Raw genomic sequence first — 25,007 nt, 5'->3', positions numbered from 1 at the left:
AATCAGAAGATGCCTGACTGATGAAAAATTTGTCTTCTGACTGCGTCAAACTGCTTATAGATTATTTGAAGATGAGACCAGAAGTCTCCAAAGAATACTAAATTCCCACCCTTCTAAGGCTTTGTGGCTCTGTATACTGAATCGTGTGGTTTGTAACTATCTGGTGTTTGCTTTATTTTATTTATCCTCTTAATTTTGCTACAAAATTATTGAAGCATTTGGGAGTAAATCACTCTCAAACTCAAGTTACCCTCTTCTTGCAGCTGCTAAAACTGAAATTCAGAACCATTTTGGATAATTTTCTTTCCTATATCATCTTTTCTTTTAATTAGAAGATGATTTTGAAAGAGTTTCTGGGAACTTTTGCAGTTAAATGGCCATTATGTTTCAGTCAAGGCTGTCAAATTGCTGGTTCTTTGAAAAATAAAAAAGCCTTTGCATTGTGAAATCGCATTGATGTCAATGCCTCTAGATTAATGTTTTAGAAGAGACTTGATCTTCAGTTAGGTCTTGTGCATGTTTTTGGTAGAAAACCACCATAGAATGAAGGATTAGGGGCTGATGTTCCATGTTCATTGGTATTTATAAAAGATCACTATAAGATTTTCATGCTTATCTTCCTTACTTTGTCTTTCTTGGCCTGGAAGCTTTGTGTCTGCAGACAACTTTAGTTTACTTCACTTAGGGAACTTTGTCATTATTTCTGCTACTCAAAAATCATCTTGGTTGATAAAATGAGATTCAACTGAGAATAATATGTTTCTCTATAGTGAGTGAATATCATTAGGTGGCCCACACTGATCAATGAGTTCTGGGATAGAAGAGAAAACTATAGATATTAGAAGCTGAGGCTTAGTTCATTCCAATTTCTAGAGTTGGTCTGGTATTCAATATTGGTCATGTAATAGGTGCCCTATTTTCCTCTTTTATATGTACATGGGTTCCTGTCTTGAAGAGTGCTAAAGTGAAGACCTGTACACAAATAATAGGGCTTGGAAGATGAAACAAAGCACTGAACAAAGGTGAGAAGTCTCATTCTTAAGAGGTCTGCAAAGATCGACCACTACAGGCATTTATAGAGCCTGGAACAATGAAGAACCAAGCTTACAATGTGCTGATTCTTGTCCGGGGGAGAAATATTGGGTGTGGTGCAAGTATATGACTATCTGTTGGAACTCACAGTAGCCCTGGTGTAGGTGAGCTGTGTGATATGCATGCTTTTCAGGATTCCTTCTAGTCTAAGTTCTGTTAAGACAAATGTATATTTTTAAGCCTGAACTAGAGAGGGTCACAACTACTTATTATTTAATATTGGTTATGAAATGTCAGAACATTTAATTAACTGTCTGTTTTACCTGTGGTAGCAAATGAGCAGTTTTATTTTGTACTGTATTGATTTATACATATTTTAAAAATATGTAAGTAATTAGCATTATGGCTCAACAGCTAATTGTCAAAGCGGCTGTATCCTAGGTCATGAGTTTATTTTGTGTTTTCTTTCTAGGGGTCATGGCTAGAGGATCAAAATTTCATTATAAATGAATGTAGGATTAAACAGGTTGAGTAGCTTAAAAATACTTTGTTGAGCATAAGGCAAGATGGGGGAATCCCTCAGTTTAGGATTGGTTTAAATTTTCTCCAATTTTTATTCATGTCAGACTGATCGCTAAACTTAAAATTTCTAGTCACTATGTCATGGTGGCTTAAAGTGCCTGTAATGGCTATTATCCATTATCCACCCAGATCACCTTGATCCTCCTGGCTGTATCTGTGTGCCCTTCCCAGCTTTGATATGCTTTTGCTTCCAACACTTTGCTGTTGGGCTACTAGACCACATTGCCAACCTGGGCAGAGAACCAGAAGTCTCTGAAATTTAAGATGCCCGAGAAAAGTCCTTAACAATGATTGACAGATATGGGAATATGTAAGCCTAACTTCCTCAGAACAAACAATGGCATAACCTACTCCAGACACCCCTACAAAATCAGGCTAAAGCCATTCTCCACAGGCAGGGCCTAAAATCACAGCATCCATATTCTTCTGCCTCTCTCTGTCCTGCTTCCCCATAAGTTTCCTGGTCTCTCCTAGAATCATGTCATTAAAAATCACTGTACAGTGTGATCTTTATCTCAGAGTCTGCTTCTGGGAATCCAGACCTAAGACAGGTCTGTTCAAAAACAAAGATGCACAGACTTCATCTGTTAGCTAGCTCCATTCCTGTTTGTCATCCCACACCTTCATGAAGATGTGTTACAGTCACAGGAAATACAGAAGACAAATGCACACTTCAAAATAACTAAATGATCTTGGCAGTTCTGGCATGACGTATTACATAGAAACCCCCTTGGTCTTCATTGATAAAGAACAGCTTTTGAGCATTGCCTGAATGCACTCAGGGCATCATGCAAAAGCCCTAGCTGCTAGAGTTGCATCTTTTCTTCCATTACCAATGTTCTTCTGGGACAGCAACTCTAGTGAAAAATTATCCATTTTCTGCCTGGTTGGAGTTATACTACTTTAGCTATTTCCTGTCAACTCTCCTAAGGTTAAGCTCCAAATTGGGAAGCCAGATTTGGACAGTGAGCTGCAGTGGGATTAGATCTTCAGTGGTATGATAAACCCATCAGAGATCCTCTTGGTTCTCTGGTCAGTGCCCTGGCACTTTTGTTTTCTCCTCTTAAAACCTCTCTTTTCCTTTTTTGTCCTGCAGTTTTCTGGGACTAGCTTATCTTTTGGCTTCTCTGTTTTCACTGTAAGTAGTTTCAGATCACATTTTCTTTCCTATTGCCCACTGTAATTTGAGACAAAGTTTGTAATATACAACTAGGAATCCAGAAGCAAAAATAAGCTCTGTTTACATTTTTAAAAATACATTGTGTGTACGTTGTGTGCACGTGCACGTATTTTTGGAGTGGGGTGCAGATTATGTTTAGAAAGAAAGATTTGCTACTAAACGCCAAAAGCAAGAAATGGTAGGGGAGAAAAAGCTCTGCCTTACTTAGGTGCCCCTTCCCCACCCTTCTCTTTTTCAGTTAAACTCATGGAGAAAATACGGAACTTTGTCCATAAAAGATGGCCTAAGAGTCCTTTACAGATCAGAAATTGTTTGGATATTTTGGTCCAGGGCTGGGTCTAGTGTAAGGATGAAGAGAGGAAGACAAAAGATTTATCTGGGAAATGAGACAAAGAGAGGGGAAGCCAGAAATATAGCTAGTATCATGGGCATTGGAGTCAGGGGAGAAAAGTCAGCTGACCCTTGGTCACTATATCCCCACTATTGCTCCCTCAGCCCTTTTTTAAAGATATATAACCAGAGTCCCCGTTGCAAGATGCAAAGTAACATTGGGTTGAGAGATCCAAATGGGACTAGTTGGGAGTGACCAGACACATGCTTCGCAGCAGCAGGAGAGAAGGTGTTCTGTGACTGGGGTTGTTGACTGTCCTGGTGGGGGGCTATGTGCCAAGAGACTCAAAGATCATGTGAGGATGTACATTTCCCTGTCAGCAGCTTCCTGTGCAGGCCACATTCTAGCCTTTGTTTTCCCTTAGCCAGTGTAGGGAACAGAGCACATTAAGAAAAGCGCCTGCCTAAGAGATCTACCTTTTCATTTGATTTAGATCAATGAATGGCTTTATGTTCTAGAATGCTTTTCCCTTGTGGAAGTTTTGCACTTTGATTGACAGATTCTAACTGCTTTCTACTTAGAAGAAAAAGGAATAGGTTTTATTCTTGAAAGGTACCTGTTGATGGGATTCGAAATCTTAAAATAGAAGTTGCCATTCCTTTCACATCTAAAAAGATCTGATTTGAGAACAAGAATGTGAGCAAACCAAAGCTTTACTGCACATGCATCTTTTTTTAAGTTTTTGCTTCTTTTTCAAAGAGCAGAAAATTGCACATAATTCAATAATTAATTGTGTTTTGCCATGAAGACAAAGTTATGAAAGAGGAAGGCTTTATAAGGAAACATAAATCGTATTATAGAGGACACAGTGAGACAAGAGAACTACAGGGCACATCAATAATATTGCCATCTGTGGCGATCATTGACTTGTTTCTCTTGATGTTTGTTTACAATTTTTAAGATAGTATCCTTGTATAAGGACACTAAATCGTAATAGATAAATAATTCATCAGGTTAGAATACAAACAGAATACTGGGGAATGGTATCATTTAAGGGGTAGGCAGAGAAATATCTTGTAATAGAATTTACAGAGAAGTTGCAAGAGTGTGGAAACCAAGTAGGAAATCTACACGAGGGTTTCATTTATCACAGATAAGTCGGGAAAACTACTAATAATCACAAGTGATAATTATGAGAATATCTTATGTGCCAGAAAATATACTAAAGTCCTTTGCAAATATAATCTCACCTGATCTCATACAACATAATTGTATGTCACATGTTATTATTTTAATTATAAATACTAGGGCTTAAAGAAGTTAATTAACTTGTCTTAACATCTCACCACCAGTAAGAGTTAGGAGTTGTTACTTGAAAAGATATCAGACTCGACAACTGGTAAAACCAAAAGGGCTAGGAATTCAGATGTTTGATTAATTTGTGATGGGAGTTTTTAAGAAAAAAAATGTTATGGAAGCATAGTGGAAAAACAGGCATGAATATCATTGATATGGAAGGCTTGATACTGGAGTCAGAATTACAACTAAAAAGAGCTAGTGTTCTGAAGGAAATTAAAGACAGGAAATAAGGGGGGGTGGGGAGGAAAGCCTGTGGACAGAGTGAATGATGCATTTGAGATTTCAGAGGCAAGGAAGTTCCTAGTAAATCAAGGTTCAGGGTATGACCCTAACACAAGGCAAATACATGCTAAATTAATTGCATATGTGTGTCTTCTCTATGTAAGGACAGCATAATAAATATTTATGAATACCTAGTAAGTTAATCTATGTTCATATTGGACTTAATATTGTTGGCTTTTAAAAGTAGACATTGGTTACTACAATGTTTAATCATATAATCAACTCATTAAAGGTAAATCTGGGTGAACAATGATTTTGGAAATTATTAAATTTCTTTCACCTTGTTCTGTTTCCATATCTATTCAGTGATTTATCCCTCTCCCTAAGAGGTTTTAAACTATATAAGAACAAATAGACTCTTCATTTCCTTTTGGTTAGTTAAAAGAGAACATCATAAGGTAGTTTTGTTTATTGAAGAGGCAAGAGTTGCTTATGAAGAAAGAAATTATAATGTGGAATTTATTAGTTTATTACAATTGAATTTAAAAAGAACAGGAAGAAACTTAAGAAATATTTATCCATATGTATTTTTTTGAGTTGCCACATCTAACCTGTGATTTTAAGATTCTGTATACATATTTAGGGGTGCCTAGATGGCTCAGTTGGTTGGGTGAGTCACTCTTGATTGTGGCTGAGGTCATGATTTCAGGATTGTGAGATCCAGCCCTCAATGGGGCTCCATGTTGGGCATGGGGCTTGCTTGGGATTCTCTCTTTCCCTCTCCCTCTGCCCCTCCTGCCCTCAAGTGCACTCTCTAAACAAACAAATAAATTAAAAAAATTTTTTTTTAAAGATCTGTATACATTTTTAAATTTTTAATTTACTTTTTATAAAATACAATAGAACTCAGATGCTTTCGAATATTTTTGCTTGTTTTTTTTTTTCTTAATTAGGTAGAGATATATAGCTAGCCATTATAGTGTTTTTTTGGGGGTGTGTGAGGGGTGCTCCAGTGCAACATTGCTACTATAATTCTTCAATTTCCTGCTCCTCTCCCACCACTTACCACCAAATGGAGAAAAAAGTAGGAGAAACAGAAGAAATACTCACTACCTCCATTTAGTTAATTTTAATTATCTTAAATTCCTGGTAGTATGAGGCATTTTTCAGGATGCTCAGGATAAAAATTCAATTGATAAAGATTTGTTATTTTTACTTTAGAGACAGGGAGACAGAGGTAGAGGGAGAGAGAATCTTAAGCAGACTCTGTGCTGAGCCAGAGTCTGATGTGGGACTAGATTTCAGTACCCTGAGATTACGACCTGAGCTGAAACCAAGAGTGAGACTCTTAACTGACTGTACCACTCAGATGTCCCAAAAATTCACTCGATAAAACAATGTAATTCATTTTCTCATCATGCATTTTTGAATACTCATTATAAGCATTATTTGATAATGTTTCATAAACTTTCATCAACTCTCTTTTTATGAACTCTCAACTTTTTTAGATGAAATATTTCTGTCTACAAGTATATGTGGCCATATATGTAAATTATGAAGCATAATACAGTATGAACACCATGTACCTCCTATGCAGCTTAAGAAATTGAACATTAGCTTTTAAGGTAATTTGTTCTTTCTCCCACTGATCATATCTGCTTACTTCCCTATCAGAGGTAACCAATATATAAAATGTTTTATTCATTATTCCCATTTTTATTGTTTTAGTCTTTAAAAATATATTCTTAAATAATATATAGGGAGGTATATGTCCTCTGTCATTTATTTTCTACTCAGTATCATGCATCTGAGATTCATCCAGGTGGACACATTTAGCTGTACTTCATTTCTTACCATATTGCATGGTCTGTCCATCGTATGAGTAGACCATAAGATATAAGCCTAGTCTACTACAGATGGATAGCTGGCTCTGTTTTTGGTGTTATAAGGAATGTTCCTATAAACACTCTTGTACATGCCTCCATGCACAGCTGCATAGTTTCTCTAGAGCCTATTGTCTAGGAATGGAATTGCTGGGTCTTATAATACTAGGATCTTAACTTTAGTAGAAGTTACCAAAAAGTTTTTACTTCCATAAGAGTGCGTAGGAGCTCTTTTCATTCCATGTCTGTATTAAAGATTGGTGCTGTTGTACATATTAAAAAAATTATGTCAATTTGTTGGATGAAAAATACAATCCAAAAGTACTTTTGTGTATTCAAAAATTACCCTGTCTACTAACAGGGTTGACCAATTCTTCACATGTTTATTGGCTACTTAGTTTTCCTTTCTGTGAAATGTCCATGTTCTATTAGATTAGGAATTTTTTTATTGAATTGCTTAAGTTCTTTATATGTCAAGGATATTAATCCTTTATAAGATTTATGACTTGTCATTTTGCTGTATTTACAAGTGACTTTTAATGAACAAATGTTCTTAGTTTCAAAATTGTTTCAACATTTTTTATCTTAAGTAAAAAAAAAATTCTACCATTGAAATATTCTCATCTTCTTTATTTTTTCTTTTTCCCTTGTCTTCTAAAAAGGTAAAGATTTGTCTTTCACACTTAAGTCTATAATCTACTGGGAATTAGTTTTTATGTATTATAAGCGATATGAATTCAATTTTTATTTTTTCCATAAGGATAAACAAATGTCCCAACTCACTGATTTGTTGATTGTTTTTCCAGCACATGACAATGACATATCTGGTTCAGGTAGCATCTCATTTCAGGATCTTTGCACTGACTTTGCCCTCTCATTGAAAGATTTCCTCCCTCACCTTCTTTAGGCTTTTCCTCTAAAGTCACTTTTCAATGAGATCACATTCATTTATATTGAACGTTCAACACTTCCCCCAAACTTATTCTGTCTCTCCTGTCTGCTTTTTCTCCATCACTCTTATGACTGTTTGAATTTATGCTATTGTTATTTTATTGTGTATCTCCCCACCATAACATAAATACAATGAAGAGAAAGATTTTTGTCCATTTTGTTTACTGTTTTGTTTACAGCACCTAGAAATGCCTCGCACATAATCAGCATTCAGTAATACATATTAAATGAGTGGATAAATCAACATATTATATTTTAAAAATTTATCTCTTCATGGACTTCAAGCCTATTCATTGGCCTATTATTTCTTTTTCATGGCTGAATGTCATTGTCTTAATCTATGCCTTTATAATAAAGTTTTTGTATGATAGGACATGCCTCTCCATGCGCTCATTCTTTAAGGACAGTTTGTTTATTCTGGATAATTTCTTCACCAAGGTCAGTTTTAGAATTATTCTGTCAAGTCCCATGAAAAACCTCACAGCTATTTGATTCACAGTGCATTGACTATAGTTTGATTTGGAGAGAACAAAGAGATATTTTAATTATTTTTCTGTCCATAAATATGATGTATCTCTCATTTATTAGGTTCTTCTTTAATGTCTTTCAATATATTTTAAAAATTATCTCTATAAGGTTATACATAGTTTGATAAATTCTTTTTATTCTTGCAGACACAGTTAACTTATCCATATATTCTTCAATTATGATGTCCTTATCTTTAACTAAACATTGACACTATACATTCTAATAATTAAATCATAAAGTAACATGGATTTTTGAATGAAGTAAAATTTTGAAAGAAGCTAGTAATTCTAATTCATCAGAAAGTTTCCATTTAGCTAAGAGATGAGAATCTAAAAAGAAAAACCTAATTAAAACTGAGAAAGCTTAAAGGAAAAAATACTTTGCTCTTAACTTGCAACTTTTCTTCCACTATGAAGCCTTCTGTGACCCATCCCTGACAAAATTCATTAGTGTCCCCCCTGTGTTTCTATGACCCTGTTTTACAGCAATTATCATAATATTATCTTGTGTTGCAATTATCTCCATATATGTTAGTTTCCCCTGCCTGCCCTTACACCCCCACCCTGGATGACACATTTATCAAGACCAGGAACTTAATCTTGTGTTTGTATCACAGAGTTCAGTCCCAGTGCCTGCTGTGTAGATTACAGGATCTGTAAACTTTTGGACATGAAATGTGGGCATCCAAAGGAGATAACAGAATCTACTCTTAGTGAAGTCTTCGAAAATGACACAGAAATGGGCCTGTATGGTAATTCCTTCCTTCTAGACCCCTGCCCCTTAGACACTATTGTTCCATTCTTCCCTATTTCTCTTCCAGCACTCCCCCAGAAGTCTCTTTGTAGTCCCATCTCATGTAGTCTCACTCCAAAGTCTATAGTATATCATCCACTCCTACTCTTCAGTTATACCAAGAATTATTAAATTTGTAACTTCAACACTAAGTACACTTAAACTCCTGAGACTTATTTCTAATTTCCTATATATTTATGACATATCTCAATAAAACCTGCTGTTAACGCATAAAATTTAATATGTTCCCAATAATGAACTCTAAGTTTTGTACCCACACGTACACCTACGGATACACCTTTCTGAAATTTGCCCTTCTTCCTTTATTCATGTGATGGTTAATGTCACTATCTATTCTCCTACTCAAATGAGAAGAATCAGTCATTCTTAGGACTTACTTCAAATAGATAATGCTGACTTAAAGCCCATCTCTTAAAAATCTACCCAATCTCTTCCTCAATCTTCCAATTGCTACTGGCTGATTTATGACCTGTGTTTTCTGCTGGATTAGTGCAACAGCCTCCTGATTTGTCTTCCTGACTTCAGATTGATTTTCTCCCTTCAAGTTCTTGTCTAAATTATTTTTCTAAAAATACAAATAACATTACGTAAACTTTTGAGCTGCATGTTTTCTTACAGCTTAACATTGATCAAATGATTTGAAGACCAAATTCATCAGTGTAGCACCCAATTATGTACAGGCCCCAACTGACCTTGTAGTTTCATCTCTCCTACTCACACTGTGCTCCATTTATACCTACATTTTAAATGTTTATTGACAATATCACAGTCTTCTATGCCTTCACATGGGTGGTTTCTAATTGCCATTTCTCCTTTGCTATCTAAATAATACTTAATCATTCAGCCCAAATATGGTCATTCATTTGGCATCTTCCAGGACACCCCCAAACTGAGTAACTGCCTCCTCTCTTCTGTTCCCATGGCATTTTCCTCATATCTTTATTTCAGTACTTGCTAATTTGAACTACAGTGCATTTATATGTTTTTCTCACTTTTATTATTCTAAGATTTCTTTCTGGAGACCAAAACCATTTGTTTTACATTATTGTACCTGCCCCAATGGTGAAATTACATATCCTTTCTTGCATAAAAAGTCTGCAGATATCTAGAAAACACCTTGATCTATTTGCAGACATCCCTCTGTCTCACCAGCACTGGTCAGCTACCATCCCTCTTGTAAAGCCTCTATGTTTGCTCAATGTGTTTAGTTTCTTCCTAAAACCTAATCAAACTGATCAACTCTCCCAGTTGGTCTTCAATTTGTTGCTTTCCCTTTATTATTGTACTAACCAGTTTCTCAATCAACCATCAGTACAGAATATTTTTTAATGATTCTATATTTAAGCCCTTAAAAAACAGCATAGAAATTACTATTTCTTCCACTCATTTGGCCCTCAATATCTGGAAGAGGATGATGTCTGAAAACCACAGTACCACTATGGATCTATGACCTGCCTGGCTATGTTTTGAGTACTTCCCATATATTATCTCATTTAATCCTTCCAGTATTCCTTTCTTGTCAAAAAAATTCAGAGGAACTCATTTCTGAATGTAAACCCAAGTCTACCTGTCACAGAAGTTGTATTCTAGGATACCTTGTTAAACCAATTTCATCTCGCCATGTTCCAACGTTCAGCTGTTAACCTTCACCACATTTTTGAGCCCTATGTCATCTTTATTTTATTCATGTGTAGATTTATATCAAAAAGTGCAAATGGTTACAGAAACTCTTGCCAAACTGTGTCTTACAGTGCATGAGCTTTTCCTGTTTAATGCTTTGGAATTGCTTGAAATTCAGCTTAGCAGCCTGACACTTGATCTGTGATGTGCTTTTCTTAAGACTTAACATCGCCATCCCAGAGGTACTCAGGCAGCCAGATTGTAATTAGCAGAAGTCTTTAGTACTAGAACATTTTCTTCATTGTGATTTTTTTTATGTTTGCTTTTCTTTAGCCAAGATTTTTTTTTTAATGTAAATCGTTATCAAGAAAGATCTGGAGACTTGGTTTAGAAATTCACTTAAAATACAAAGTATATTCAGTAACCAAGGAAGGAGGAAAATGTAGTTTTTAGCTGTCATGTATTATTTTCATGATTGAAGGAATTATTTATTCTAAGAAGTGGAGGAAAGCAACTTTCACAAAGAGTTCCCAGAAGATTTCAGAGGAAGTGACATGATCTTAAATCATGTTCTTGATGTTAAAATGTTGTTTAGAAGAATTATTTAGATGGAGTAGTTTTTTCTAATCAAATATGAGCAATGGTAATCCCTTACCTACAACTATAATTTATTAATAGCAGATATCAGGTATATTGGACTAATGTACATTTTTAGGAGTCAAGGTTACCTCTCTACAGATTTTTTATTTAAAATACATTTAGGGTGCCTGGGTCGCTCAATGGTTAAGCATCTACCTTTGGCTCAGATCATGATCCCGGGGGGCTGGGATTGAGTCCCACATCAGGCTCCCCAAAGGGAGCCTGCTTGTCTCTCTATGTCTCTGCCTCTCTCTCTGTGTCTCTCATGAGTAAATAAATAAAAATATTTTTAAAAAATAAAAATAAAACACATTTAGAAATAACTTCTACCTTTATTTTAAAATGGAAAAAAAATTTTAAAAAATGGGATAAAGATCATAAAATAGATTTCCTTTTCTCCTAAGATTTTTGAAGTAAATCTGAAGAAATACAAAAAGGAGACATAGCTGCAAAAGAACTAAAGTGTTTGGGCCTCCCCCAAACCTCAAAAGATGAAGGTTTAAATATTTCTGGAAGCAGATGGATGCACACAGAAAAATAAAGTGGAGAAATGTATAAAGTCAGACCTTGAAGAAGGTCTGGAATTAGGGTTTGTATAAGGTATAATGATAAGTGAACAAATCAGCATGAGACGGTAGGGCTAAAAACATGGGTTCTGACTGAAAAGAAGAAAATTCATTTTAAATTATGATAAAAACACATTTATAGAAAAAGGCATAGAAGAAACAATGAAAAAGTATGGCTTATATATGTATTAGTTGAAAATAGGACAAAATTTCAAACAATTGATGGCTGCTTTGCTCTAAGCTAAGATACTCTCTCTTTTTTTTTTTTGTGGTTCTAAATACACTTTATTTGGATTTTCAATTTACTCTTTTTATCTCTTGTGTGCACCAGTGTCATCAATACTAACAATTGTTATTTTAAAGTTTTACTTGAATTCCTGTTAACACAGCATAATATTAGTTTCAGGTGTACAAGATAGTGATTCAACCCTTGGATTTAATGCCTAGAACTCATCCCAGGTGCCCTCTGTCATCCCCATCCCCCATTTCCCCATGCCCCCCCCCCCCACCTTCCTCTGGAATTTATTAGTTTCTTCTCTATGGTTAAGAATGTGTTTCTTGGTTTGCTTCTCTCATTCCACCCCCCTTTGCCAGTTTGTTTTGTTTCTTAAAATCCACTCTTTTGAACAGGCCAAGATTTATAGCTTTGGAACTTAGAAAAGAAATCTAGTCCTATGACATTACCTCATCAGCAGGAAAAAAAAAATATTGATAAAGCAAAAAAAATGATAATGTTTGTTTATTAGCTTTTAAATTTTAGAGTTACCTTTGGACAAAGCCTAGAAGAATGAGCTATAGTTAGAGAACAAAATATTTCAGATAGAAATAATTTTGAGCATTTTAAAGGGTAACTATAGTTGAGAGAATTTGGAAATTGGCAATTGTAGAAAAGATGTAAGAAAACAAGTAACTTCAAGCAGGGAATTTGAGATCCTGACTCAAGTTAACAAAACCAAATGTAAATATGGAGACATATTATGTATAATTATAAAATAATAGAATATTCAAATTAATAGGACTTTGAAAGTTTCTGTAAAGGAATATGGAAAGAAAAATTTAAAAGTATGAGGAGCTCCTGGGTGGCTCAGTTGGTTAAGTATTTGATTCTTGATTTTGGCTCAGGTCATGTTCTCAGGGTCCTGGAATCAAACCCCACATTTTGGGGCTCCCTGTTTAGTGGGGAGTCTTATCTCCTTTTCCCTCTGCCCCTCCTGCTCTTTCCCTCTCCCTCTCTAAAATCAATCAATCTTTTAAAAAAAAGTATGATAGTGTATAAATGTCAAATTCTCATCTTTATGAATATCTAGAGATATGAATATGTTAGTGTGTTATTAAAGCTATGATGTCAACTTACTTTTCCTCTGAAGCTCTTTTGCACTATTTGGTTTGTTGCCATGTATGTAGTATTTGGTCAAAATAAACAAAAATAGAAAAGAATCATATAGCAAAAATATTGTGAGTCCCTATGAAGAAACCTGGAAGTGCATGGGAAATACAAAATACACTAGGTAGTGTTCCAACTAACAAATAACCTCTTAAATCCATGGTTCTCCACTTGCTTGCTCCTGGGAATCCATCTGAGATTTGCAAACCCGTGGTTTAAGTGGTTACAATTTGTATTTTAGTTTATACATTTTTGCTGTGGTTTATCCAGAAAGCTACCAATAGTCCGACAGCACTGTATTTGGGGTTTTTCAAAAGTTTATACACGTTTCCAAATGGTAGACCCCAAAATTATTTAAAACAAACAAAATGTAGCAGTACCTTCATGGTTAAGAGAAATCCTTAGGATTGATTACCTTTACTCTAGGTTCAGGTGGGTTTGATCTTGAGGATTTCTGGGGGTACAAGATAGCCTCATTTTCATCCTTCCTTAATCTTTACAATTGAGAACATTCTGCTCACCACTTGGCCTTCATAATATCTGATTCAAACTTCTAACTAGTTCACCTTTACCTTAGTTTCTTTAATTTAAATCCTTAAAAAGATTGTAAGTGAAAAACAGACATAGAGCAAGATCTAAAAAGAAGTGAATCAGTGCTTTAGCAACACTTTGGGGATTAAAAGCAGCTTATAATAAAAGTAAATCAGTTGTTAGAAATGCTTTATGATAGCCTTTGTTCTGGTGTCATTTTCTTCCTCAGTTCCTTTTTCTTTAATGTGTATTTGTTCCTGTCCTTTGCCAATGCCCAAGAACCCCAAATTCAGATCCAGTTTTTAAATTGAGTCCAGAAGTTTGTTGCACTATTACACGTTTGAGAGTCCATGCAATTTATAGGAAGAACACTAAATTTCAATAAAACTGGATTTCAATCTTGGAGCTGCCTGATAATATAAAGGTTACTGTGGTAGATCATTTATTCTGACTATTCCTCAGTTTCCATTTCTGTAAAATGAGGATAATACCACATTATTTCACTAAAAATTATTTGTTAGTGGACAAAGGACATTGGTTTCCTGGGATACATGGGAAGATAACATTTTAATCACCGGAAGTTGATTCTATTACTGAGGTTTTGACTAGTACTTAGCCACCCACCATATGGATCCTTTTAAACACAGAATGAACTTGGCTTGTATTAGGACCCTGTGTTGGATACCTTAAATATATGGCAAGCATTTTAAGAGGCATATTGTTATTTTTACATTCTAAACATGCAGCTTATTTTTGAATATTTACATCAAAGCTCCAAACACAATTAGCCTCAGAGAACAATGCAACTTTTCTGTAAAATTGAATAGTGTGACTTTAGTCAAGAATAATACCTTGGGACACTTTTTTCTATTTAAAGTGATTGACAGTTGACTAGAATGGCTACTTTTACATATCTAATTACTTTGACAGTAAACCTTTTTTGAGCATTTTTATGCTTAGACACCTTTTTTCAAGGATTAATAACACTACATCTTTTGCAATTTGAGGAGGGGAAAACTAAAAGCAGAATATTTGAGTGGTAGTCGGTGATATGATGTTAGAGTGTATAGGGTATTGTGAGTACTGGGAGGAGCCCTTCATTGTAAGAGACCAAAAGAGATCCTCTTCAGAAAGATGACATTTAGAGCAACAGACAGGAATTATACATGTAAGAAATAAGTAATAAAGGAAAAGTGCCTTACAAAAGATGAGGAGATAATAAACCACAGTTGGATTATGCAAGATATTGCCAATAGATCTGCATTAGTGGAACAAAATATCAGAGGCAAGGAGAAATAGAAATGAATCCAGAGACAGGTCTGTGCTAGTTTGTGGAAAGCAGTGTTTGACAATACAAAATGCCCTTTGTGGCTTGAATTCCATATTACTGGCTAAGATAAACAGGTACATAGGCAACCCATGGAGAAGAGGGAAGGAAGTGTATGTAAATTAGTGGATGAATACTTCAGTGCAGGGAGAAGTAGAATATTTCAAGAAATGATCAAGTCCAGCCAAAAACAGAACAAAGGAAATGGAGTCATGAGAAATTCCAAGCAGTGAGAGACTTCGCATAGGGAGTTGGTAGATAAATACTGGTACATAAATTAATACATAAATAATATGCATGCATGTGTATACACACCTACAAGCATACATGTGCACAGACATATATGTATATTTATGTTTTAACAAAACAAAACCAAGCAAGGATATTCTCACATGTTCAATTTTAACGTGGGTAATATCTTGGTACTTTCATACTAGGACAGACCACATAGATTACCTACAGAGATGGAATTTATATAAAAAGAGCCCAAACATTATTGTACTTTCTCAAAGCATTCAATGTTATTTAAGCAAAGAAGTAAACAAAGGAGCAAGAAAAAAATACAATGCAAAACATGTAGCCACAAATATATATCATTTGTAATTTAACCAAATAATTAAAATCAGGATATTTACTTACCTAGATCATTACCAATGTACCACTGTTTAATCTTTCTGTATACTTCATTACTTTAATCTTGAACATTTTAAAAATGCCTCATCTAAATTATTTGCCGGCTGGCTAGTAAAGATCAACACTACCTCTTTCAATTCCGTTCTCCTCATCTCTATGTATCTTTCAAAACTTTAAGTTTATTTCTTCTTCCCAGATCATTGTGGATTGCAAAACTCTTTGAGGATTAAAGTGATCAAGTTAATAAGCTGTTAGGCAGTAATGGTCTCAGTGATCCACAGTTTGTTCAGATTTTCCCTTTTAGCCACTGAGACAAAGAAACTGATTATAATTGTTTATTTTTCCTTTAACCGAGAAATCCTAGAATTCGTGCTTTAGTAAAATTTTACAGTGATTTCCAGATTTTCACGTTGCCCAATACATTTGTTATGGGTTGAATTGCGTCCTCTCAGAAAAATATGTTGAAGCCTGCACCCCCAGTACATCACAATGTGACCTTCTTTGAAAATAGGCTCTTTGCAGAGATAATCAGGTGACAGCGAATTCAGTAGAGTGGTCCAAAATCCAATATAATTGGTATCTTTATAAAAGAGAAATTTGGACACAGGCTCACAAAGGAAGAATGCAACATGAAGGAGGAGGATTATAGCAATCCTTGGCATCTATAAGCCAAAGGTTGCCAGACATGGCTAGGAAAAAAACAGAAACCAGGAATAGGCAGGAAAGTCTCCTTACGGACTTCAGAGGAAGAATGGCTTTGCCAAGACCTCAATTTGCGATTCTAGCTCCCAGAAGCATGATATCATGAATTTCTGTTGTTTTAATCCACCAAGTTTGTAGTATTTTGTTATAGAAACCCTAGGAAACTAATACACTGTTAAAATATTAAAAAGAAAATATTAAAAGACCAGTTAACATAGGACTTCCTCATTTTGATTTTTTCAAGCCAGAACTACCTAATGAACTAACTAAATTCATGATTTTGTAAAAGCAAGGAGTTCAACAGAAAAGTAGGAAGGACATACTTTCAGAATAAGAGAAATCCTTCAATTTAGCCATTTGTAATTTATGTACAACAATGTGTTTGTCCCTGCCTTTTCATCTCAGAGTACAGCAGATTTCAACACCTGGCCCATATTTGAATGACTGCAGGAACCAGTTGTGTTTGTGGACTTCTGGTACAGCTGGTAATAGAATGGATTTCTAGAATTTATTTTCTTGTTCAATCAATAGTGCTAGGCTCTCTGGGGCATTCCATGTAAATGGAATACCAACTCTGGAGTCCCTGGGTTTAATTATTTTAGATCTTATTCAGACCCAATCCTGAAGAGTATTGAGAAACCTGACTTCTTGCACCAGCAAGCACCCTAGGCATTCATTGTCTTTGGAGGAGATTTTGCAGAAGCAGGAAGTCTGATCAAAACATTTGAGTTAAATTAAGTCCTTGTAATGCTGATAACAAAATTTCTAAAGCGTCCAAATTAAACACTGGAATCTTCTCAATGGGGAATTATTAGTATGAGCAGGCAACAATCATTCTTTTTTTTTTTTTTTTTTAAGATTCTACTTATTTATTCATGAGAGACAGAGAGAGAGAGAGAGAGAGAGAGGCAGAGATACAGGCAGAGGAAAAAGCAGGCTCCATGCAGGGAGCCAGACATGGGACTCGATGCTGGGTCTCCAGGATCAAGCCCTGGGCTGAAGGCGGCGCTAAACCACTGAGCCACCCGGGCTGCCCAACATTCATTCTTTTCAAAGAAATTTAATACTCTTTTGGTTAGAAAAAAAAAAAAATCATGTTGCAAAAAAAGGAAGCCTATGAATGGAATGAAATCACCTTCCCTTCCTTTTTTTCTCAGACTCCTTCCTCCACTTCAGGGTATAGCTTTTCTCATTTATAAACTGAGAAGTTTCGATAGGTTTTAAATATATTCGGAGTTCCAGAGAAAGGAATGAGAACCACAGGGCATATAAACATGTGTGAAACTTAGGCCCTACCCAGTGAAAATACCAAAGAGATAATTTCAAACATTGTAACCAGAACTGACTTCCATGACTAATTAATTGTGTTGGTAACAACTTCATATTTGCCCTTCCAAATCTCAAAATGCATGTCCATCTGTGGGCATTCCATGACAGGGCCATGATACATTGGTTAAATGCAATTTGCATGTTCATATCAATGATTCTAAGAAAAATAATGTCTTAAGATCCCCTCAAGCTAATCCATTCTTTACTTTTAGCTTTCTACATTTCATTGTATTAGCCTACTTACAGAACATTATGAAAAGTAACCATGGCAGAGAACTACTGACAATGAAATCTCGGACATTTGGACATGTCTTCGCTCACTTACGGTCAAGGACTGGTTTTCTGAACAAAATAATCTTCTCCTTAACTGATCAAGGGGCCAGTATGGCTGTTAGCCTTTGTCTAGGAGAATGCCTGGTGGAAAAATGATCTCAAGTTAACACCTAACGGGTAGTTGAAAGAAACTATCAACAATGACCCTATTGCTTAAATGGTGATAGGTTATATGTGAATTCTGCTTGGTAGCTTAGAGTTCTAGATTTTACTCCCAGAGTCTATATCCTACATCCTATATTGTATCACGGAGTCATTTCTCATGTAACTTTGTCTCTAATAAGCTCACTTCACCTCCTATGCCTAAAGTTTCTTTGTGAATCCATGTTTTCTCACTCCTTTTGTTAGTACCATTCCAAGACCGGTATTGTGTTTTTATATTGGGTTCAATATCATTCAGTTTACCAACTCAAAAGGCATGTGTTAAGCCTATGATAATGGGAGCCATTCTACTAATTGCTGAGACAAAGAACAAGGGGACCCAGCCCTACCTTGACTTGTTATCTGTTGGGAGAGACAAACAAGTCAAGGGATATCGTTGATGGTGCCATAGAGTGTTATGCTGGATAAGTGGGAGAACTTAGCCCATTTGTTTTTTTTTGTTTTTTTTTTTAAATTTTTTATTTATTTATGATAGTCACACACAGAGAGAGAGAGAGAGGCAGAGACACAGGCAGAGGGAGAAGCAGGCTCCATGCACCGGGAGCCCGACGTGGGACTCGATCTCGGGTCTCCAGGATCGCGCCCTGGGCCAAAGGCAGGCGCCAAACCGCTGTGCCACCCAGGGATCCCCCAGAACTTAGCCCATTTGAAGGAGGTACCAGCTAAGTATCCTGAAAATTAGAGTTCTGAAAATTGAGTAGGTGTTAGCCAAGAGAAAATAAACTAGAACAAGTGGGGAAAGAGTTTTCAAGGCAGAAAAAGTAGAATGTACGAAAGAATTAAAGGTTGATGCTTTGAAAAATGGCTATGCCTTTAATGTGCCTATGTGACTTTATATGTGTTATATTTCTTTTTTTAAAGATTTTATTTATTTATTCATGAGAGACACAGAGAGATAGAGAGAGATAGAGAGAGAGAGAGAGGCAGAGACACAGGCAGAGGGAGAAGCAGGCTCCATACAGGGAGCCCAACGTGGGACTTGATCCCAGGTCTTTAGGATCACGCCCTGGGCCAAAGGCAGCACTAAACCACTGAGCTACCCATGCTGCCCCTATGTGTTATATTTCCTACTTGATTTAAATAAACAGATTTGGGCATGACCTGATTAATGAGATTGATGGGAATAAGTGTACTTCTAGTTGAATGAGTTTGTTAAATGAACTCATGTTTGTCCTTTGCTATTTGAAAAAGAAAGAAACTATGAGACTTAATGTGTATCTGCATTCAGCACCCTCATATACCCCACTCAGAACTGTGTCTTGATCTTGGGTGATTGGTATTCCTGTTAAATTCCCTACTGGCCCAAATTTCAAAGAAAGAAGGGTAAAGACATTATCCCTCAACTTATTTTCACTTGGGTATGGTCTACTGAGGGATTCACATGTGATATTTTACTTTTTGATCTTTTACAAGAAATAAAAATTATGATAAATATTATAAGAAAACCTATAGTCACCTATAATTTTACATCTGTTAATATTTTGTTGCTTTTGCTGCTAGTTCCATACTAAGAAGAAATGTTCTGAATGTAGCTCTAGTGCTCTGTAGCCACTGTCCCAGTCACATTCTGAGATCCCCAAAAGACAACTGTTGTGAGTTTGGTATGCTCCCTTCCTTCATCTGTGGTTCACACTTAAATACGTATGTATGCATCCATAAATCAGTTACAGATTGTATACATGCGTGTGCTATGATTATTGTTAATTTTGTCTTATGGAGTATTTCAAGCATGTATAAAAATAGAATAATATAATGAAAATTCACATAGTCAGCATTTACCTTCAGTAGTTTTCAACTAAGGACCAAGTTTCATTAATATCCCCACCCATCCCTCAAATATTCTCAATTATTTTGAAGTAAATCAGACCCATAATATCATTTCCTCAGTATATATTTTACTGAATATTTCTAAATGATAATGACTTTTTAAACACATAGCTACACTACAATTATCACAACTGAAAATAAAAAATAATTCCTTATTATAAGTACCCGATTTTACTTCCCCCTGACTATCTTCTAATATTTATTATACAGTTTGTTAGAATCAAGATCCATGTAAGACCCATTGTTTGGAATTGACTGCTATGTCTCTTAATTATCTTTAAAGTTATAGATCTTATTCCTATTATATTCTAGCTACTGATTTGTTTTAAAAAGCCTGACATAAATTCCTATTGGAATTTATTGATTTTATTAATGTGGAGACTTGTTTTTGTTTTGTTTTGTTTTGTTTTTAATATTTTATTTATTTATGATAGACATAGAGAGAGAGAGGCAGAGACACAGGCAGAGGGAGAGGTAGGCTCCATGCAGGGAGCCCGACGTGGGACTCGATCTGGGGGCTCCAGGATCGTGCCCTGGGCCAAAGGCAGGCTATGCCACTGAGCCACCCAGGGATCCCCTGGAGACTTGTTTTTAATTGAAGTATAGTTGACACATATTATTACATCAGTTTCAGGTGCACAATACAGTGATTCAACAATTATGTGCATTATACCACACTGAGCACCAGAGGTGTGGTCACCATCTGTCATCGTATAGCATTATTACAGTCTTCCCTATGCTGTACTTTTCATCCTCATGACTTATTTATTTTATAACTGGAAGTGTGTACCTCTTAATACCCTTCACTTATTAATTGCCTGGCCCCACTTCCCTCCCTCTGGCAACCACCACTTTGTTCTCTGTATTTATTAATCTGTTTCTGTTTGTTTGTGCATTTGTTTTGTTTTTTAGATTTCATATATAAGTGAAACCATATGGTATTTGTCTTTTCTGTCTGGATTACTTTTCTTAACATAACACCCTCTAAGTCCATTAGTATTGTTGCAAATGGCAAAATTTCATTGCTTTTTTAATGGCCAAGTAATATTCCATTATGTGTGTATATGCATATATGTGTGTGTGTGTGTGTGTGTGTGTGTATGTCTGAATGCATATACATACCACATCCTCCTTATCCATTTGTCTATTGATAAACACTTAAGTTGCTTCCATACATTGGCTATTATAAATAATGCTACAATAAACATAGGGGTGCATATATCTTTTCAAATTATTGTTTTCATTTTCTTTAGATAAATAGCCAATAGTGGGATTATTGAATCTATGGTATTTCTATTTTTTTATTTTTTTGAGGAACCTCCATACTGTTTTCCATAGTAGCTGCACTAATTTACATCCTCACCAACAGTGCACAAGGATTCCCCTTTCTCTATCCATGTAAAGACTTTTACCACTTTGTTTTGTCCTGTATTTCCTAAGAATGGGTAATTACATCTAGAGGCTTGACCAGATGCAAGTTTGTTATTTCGAGTATGACTTCCTCACAGGTGGTTTGGTACTTCTTCAAGAGACACCTGCTGTCTGGTTGTCTCTTTTTGTTCAATAGCTGTAATTGATGGCCATTTTGCAGACACATTACTTTTTTAGAAGGTATAACATGGTGATTTCCTAATCATTCCTTCTTACTTTATCTATTGACTATGAATGTGTGATTTTTTTCTTAGTATCTGATATCATATTATAGATATTCTGATGCATTTTATCTATTGCCAATAAAGAAATATTTTATTAATTCCTTTTAACCTCTGTGTAGTATTCCATTTTATAGCTCTTTGACTATTTACCATTGGCTCTTTAGGTTGTTTTAGTTTTTACTGATAAAAACAAAACTTCAGGGAACTTCATTGTGAGTTTATCTTGGCAATAAGCTTCTCTAGAGGGTGAATGTTTAGATCTTTTTTTTTTCCTAAGATTTTATTTATTTATTCATGAGAGACACACAGAGAGAGAGAATGGCAGAGACACAGGCAGAGGGAGAAGCAGGTTCCCTGCAAGGAGCCTGATGCAGGACTTGATCCTGGACCCTGGGATCATGCCCTGAGCCGAAAGCAGACTCTCAACTGCCGAGCCACCCAGGCATCCCAAGTGTATAGATCTTATGTTCAGTTCATTTTCAGTTTTCCTAGGTGATGCCAAATTTTTTCTGCACTTTTCCCAAATCCTTGTCAATACAAAATGTCAATTTTTGCCAACTGTCTCCTTGTTATTTTAAGCTTTACTTTCAGAATAGCCAATACATTTTATTTTTTATTGACCATTAAGATATTTTCTTCTACAAATTGCCTTTTACTATGCCTTGAACATTTTGGCTTTGATACGTTATCTTGTAGAAATCATAGTGATTTCTAGAGCTCCTCTATGTTGCCAGAGTACATAATCTTTGATTAGATGTTGCAGACATTGTCTTCTCCCTGCCCCCTTTTGTGTATGTATGTGTATGAAGATATTTATTTTTTTCTTTTGCTGATGAAAGAAAAAAATGGCAGTGTTTTTAAGCTGTGAAAATGACAGTGTTAGACTACCTGAATTCAAACTAGAGCTCTAGAACTGCCTAATGTGAAAACCTAACCCAATTAGCTTCATGTCTTTGTACCTAAACATTTCATATGTAAAATGGGAATAAAAAAAAATCTACTGTTGTATCTTAGACTCAGTTTTGCTGCAAACTTCTAACTGCTATAAAAATGTTAAATTTAGAGGTGTCTGGGTGGTTCAACCCATTACGCATCTGCCTTTGGCTCAGGTCATGATGCCAGGGTCCTGGGATGTATCCCTGCATCAAGCTCCATGCCCAGCGGGGAGCCTGCTTCTCTCTCTCCTGCTCCTCCTGCTTATGCTCTCTCTCTCACTCTCTCTCTTTCTCTCTCTCTCTGTCAAATAAATAAAATATTTTAAAAAATAAAGTTTAGTTAGGTTAATTCCTAGGTAGCTTATAGTTTTGGGTGCAACTGTTAGTGGGACTGACCCCTTAAATCCTCTTTCTTGTGTCTCATTATTAGTGTATAGAAATGCATCTGATTTCTGTGCATTGATTTTATATCCTGCCACTTTGCTGAATTCCTGTATGAGTTCTAACAATTTGAGGGTGGAGTCATTTGGTTTTTCCACATAGAGTATCATGTCATTTGCAAAGAGTGAGAGTTTGACTTCTTTGCCAATTCAGATGCCTTTTATTTCTTTTTGTTATCTTATTGGTGAGGCTAGGACTTCCAGTAGTACTATGTTGAACAGCAGTAGTGATAGTGGACATCTCTATCATGTTCCTGACCTTAGGGGAAAAGCTCTCAGTTTTTCCCCATTGAGAATGTTACTTGCTGTGGGATTTTCGTATATGGCTTATTAATATGATATGATATGATATGATATGATATGATATGATTGGTATGTTCCCCAGATTTCTACTCTGAAGAGTTTTAATCAAGAAAGGATGCTGTACTTTGTCAAATGCTTTTTCTATTTTATCTACTGAGAGGATCAGATGGTTCTTGTCCTTTCTTTTATTAATGTGGTATATCACATTGATTGATTTCCTGAAGTTGAACCACCTTGTAGCCCAGGAATACATCCCACCTGGTCATGGTGACTAATCCTTTTAATGTACTGTTGGATCCTATTGTCTAGTATCTTGGTGAGAATTTTGCACCCATGTTCATCAGGGATTTTGGTCTGTAATTCTCCTTTTTGGTGGGATCTTTGTCTGGTTTTGGGATCAACATAATGGTGGTCTCATAGAAAGAGTATGGAAGTTTTCCTCCCATTTCTGTTTTTTGAAACAGCTTCAGAAGAATAGATACTAATTCTTTTTTAAATCGCTGGTAGAATTACCCTGGGAAGGCATCCGGCCCTGGACTCTGGTTTGTTGGGAGATTTTTGATGACTGCTTCAATTTCCTTGCTGGTTATGGGTCTGTTCAGATTTTCTGTTTCTTCCTATTTCAGTTTTATTAGTTTATACATCTCTAGGAATGCAATCATTTCTTTCAGATTGTCAAATTAGTTGCTCATGCTATGTTCTTATAATCGTTTGTATTTCTTCGGTGTGGTTGTGATCTCTCCTCTTTCATTCATGATTTTATTTATTTGCGTCTTTTTTCTTTTTGGTAAGTCTGGCCAGGAGTTTATCTTACTAATTCTTTCAAAGAACCAACTATCAGTTTAGTTGATCAATTCTATTGTTCTTTTGGTTTCTATTTCATTGATTTCTGCTCTGATCTTTATTATTTATCTTCTTCTGCTGGTTTTACATTTTATTTCTTTAGGCTCTAGCTCCTTTAGGTGTAAAGTTAGGTTGTATATTTGAGACCTTTCATGTTTTTATGAAAGGCTTGTATTGCTATATACTTGCCTCTTAGGGCCACCTTTGCTGCATCCCAAAGGTTTTGAACAGTTGTGTTTTCATTTTCATTTGTTTCCTTGAATTTTTAAAATTCTTCTTTAGTTTCCTCATTGACCCATTCATTCTTTAGTAGGATGCTCTTTACCCTCCATGTATTTGAGTTCGTTCCAAATTTCCTCATGTGACTGAACTCATGTTCCTGAGTTTCAAGGCTTTGTGGTCTGAAAATAGGCAGGAAATGATCCCAATCTTTTGATACCCACTGAAACTTGATTTGTGACCCAGTATGTCATCTATTCTGGAGAATGTTCTATGTACACTTGAAAAGAATGTGTATTCTGTTGCTTTAGGCTGCAAAACAGGATCATAGAGGAAGAGAGGAAAAAATACAAGACAAATCAGAGAAGGAGACAAACCATAAGAGATTCTTAATCATAGGAAACTAGACAAATTGAGGGTTCCTGGAGGGGAGAGGAGATGGGATATCCAGGGGATGGACATTAAGGATGGCACATGATGTAATGAGTACTAGGTATTATAGAAGACTAATGAATCACTAACGTCTGCCTCTGAAACCAATAATACATATTAATCAATTGAATTTAAATAAAATTTTTTAAAAATAAAGTTTATTAAAAGGAAAAAAACAAAAGTGTCTCCCTTGTAGGGATACTATGAAGACCTAATGAGACATGTAGGCGTTATTAACAGTGCCTC

At 35.7% G+C, this 25,007-nt stretch overlaps 1 protein-coding gene across 5 annotated transcripts in view; it reads left to right on the top strand.

Annotated features, from left to right (window-relative positions):
* The window catches only part of ZNF385D (zinc finger protein 385D), an 897,042-nt gene that overhangs the window by 749,650 nt on the left and 122,385 nt on the right, over positions 1-25,007 (top strand). The window lies entirely within an intron of this gene.

Source organism: Canis lupus, chromosome 22 (genome assembly GCF_048164855.1).
Source record: "Canis lupus baileyi chromosome 22, mCanLup2.hap1, whole genome shotgun sequence".
NCBI lineage: Eukaryota > Metazoa > Chordata > Mammalia > Carnivora > Canidae > Canis > Canis lupus.
The sequence above is the reverse complement of the archived record's forward strand: the minus strand, read 5'-3'. Positions and strand labels throughout refer to the sequence as shown.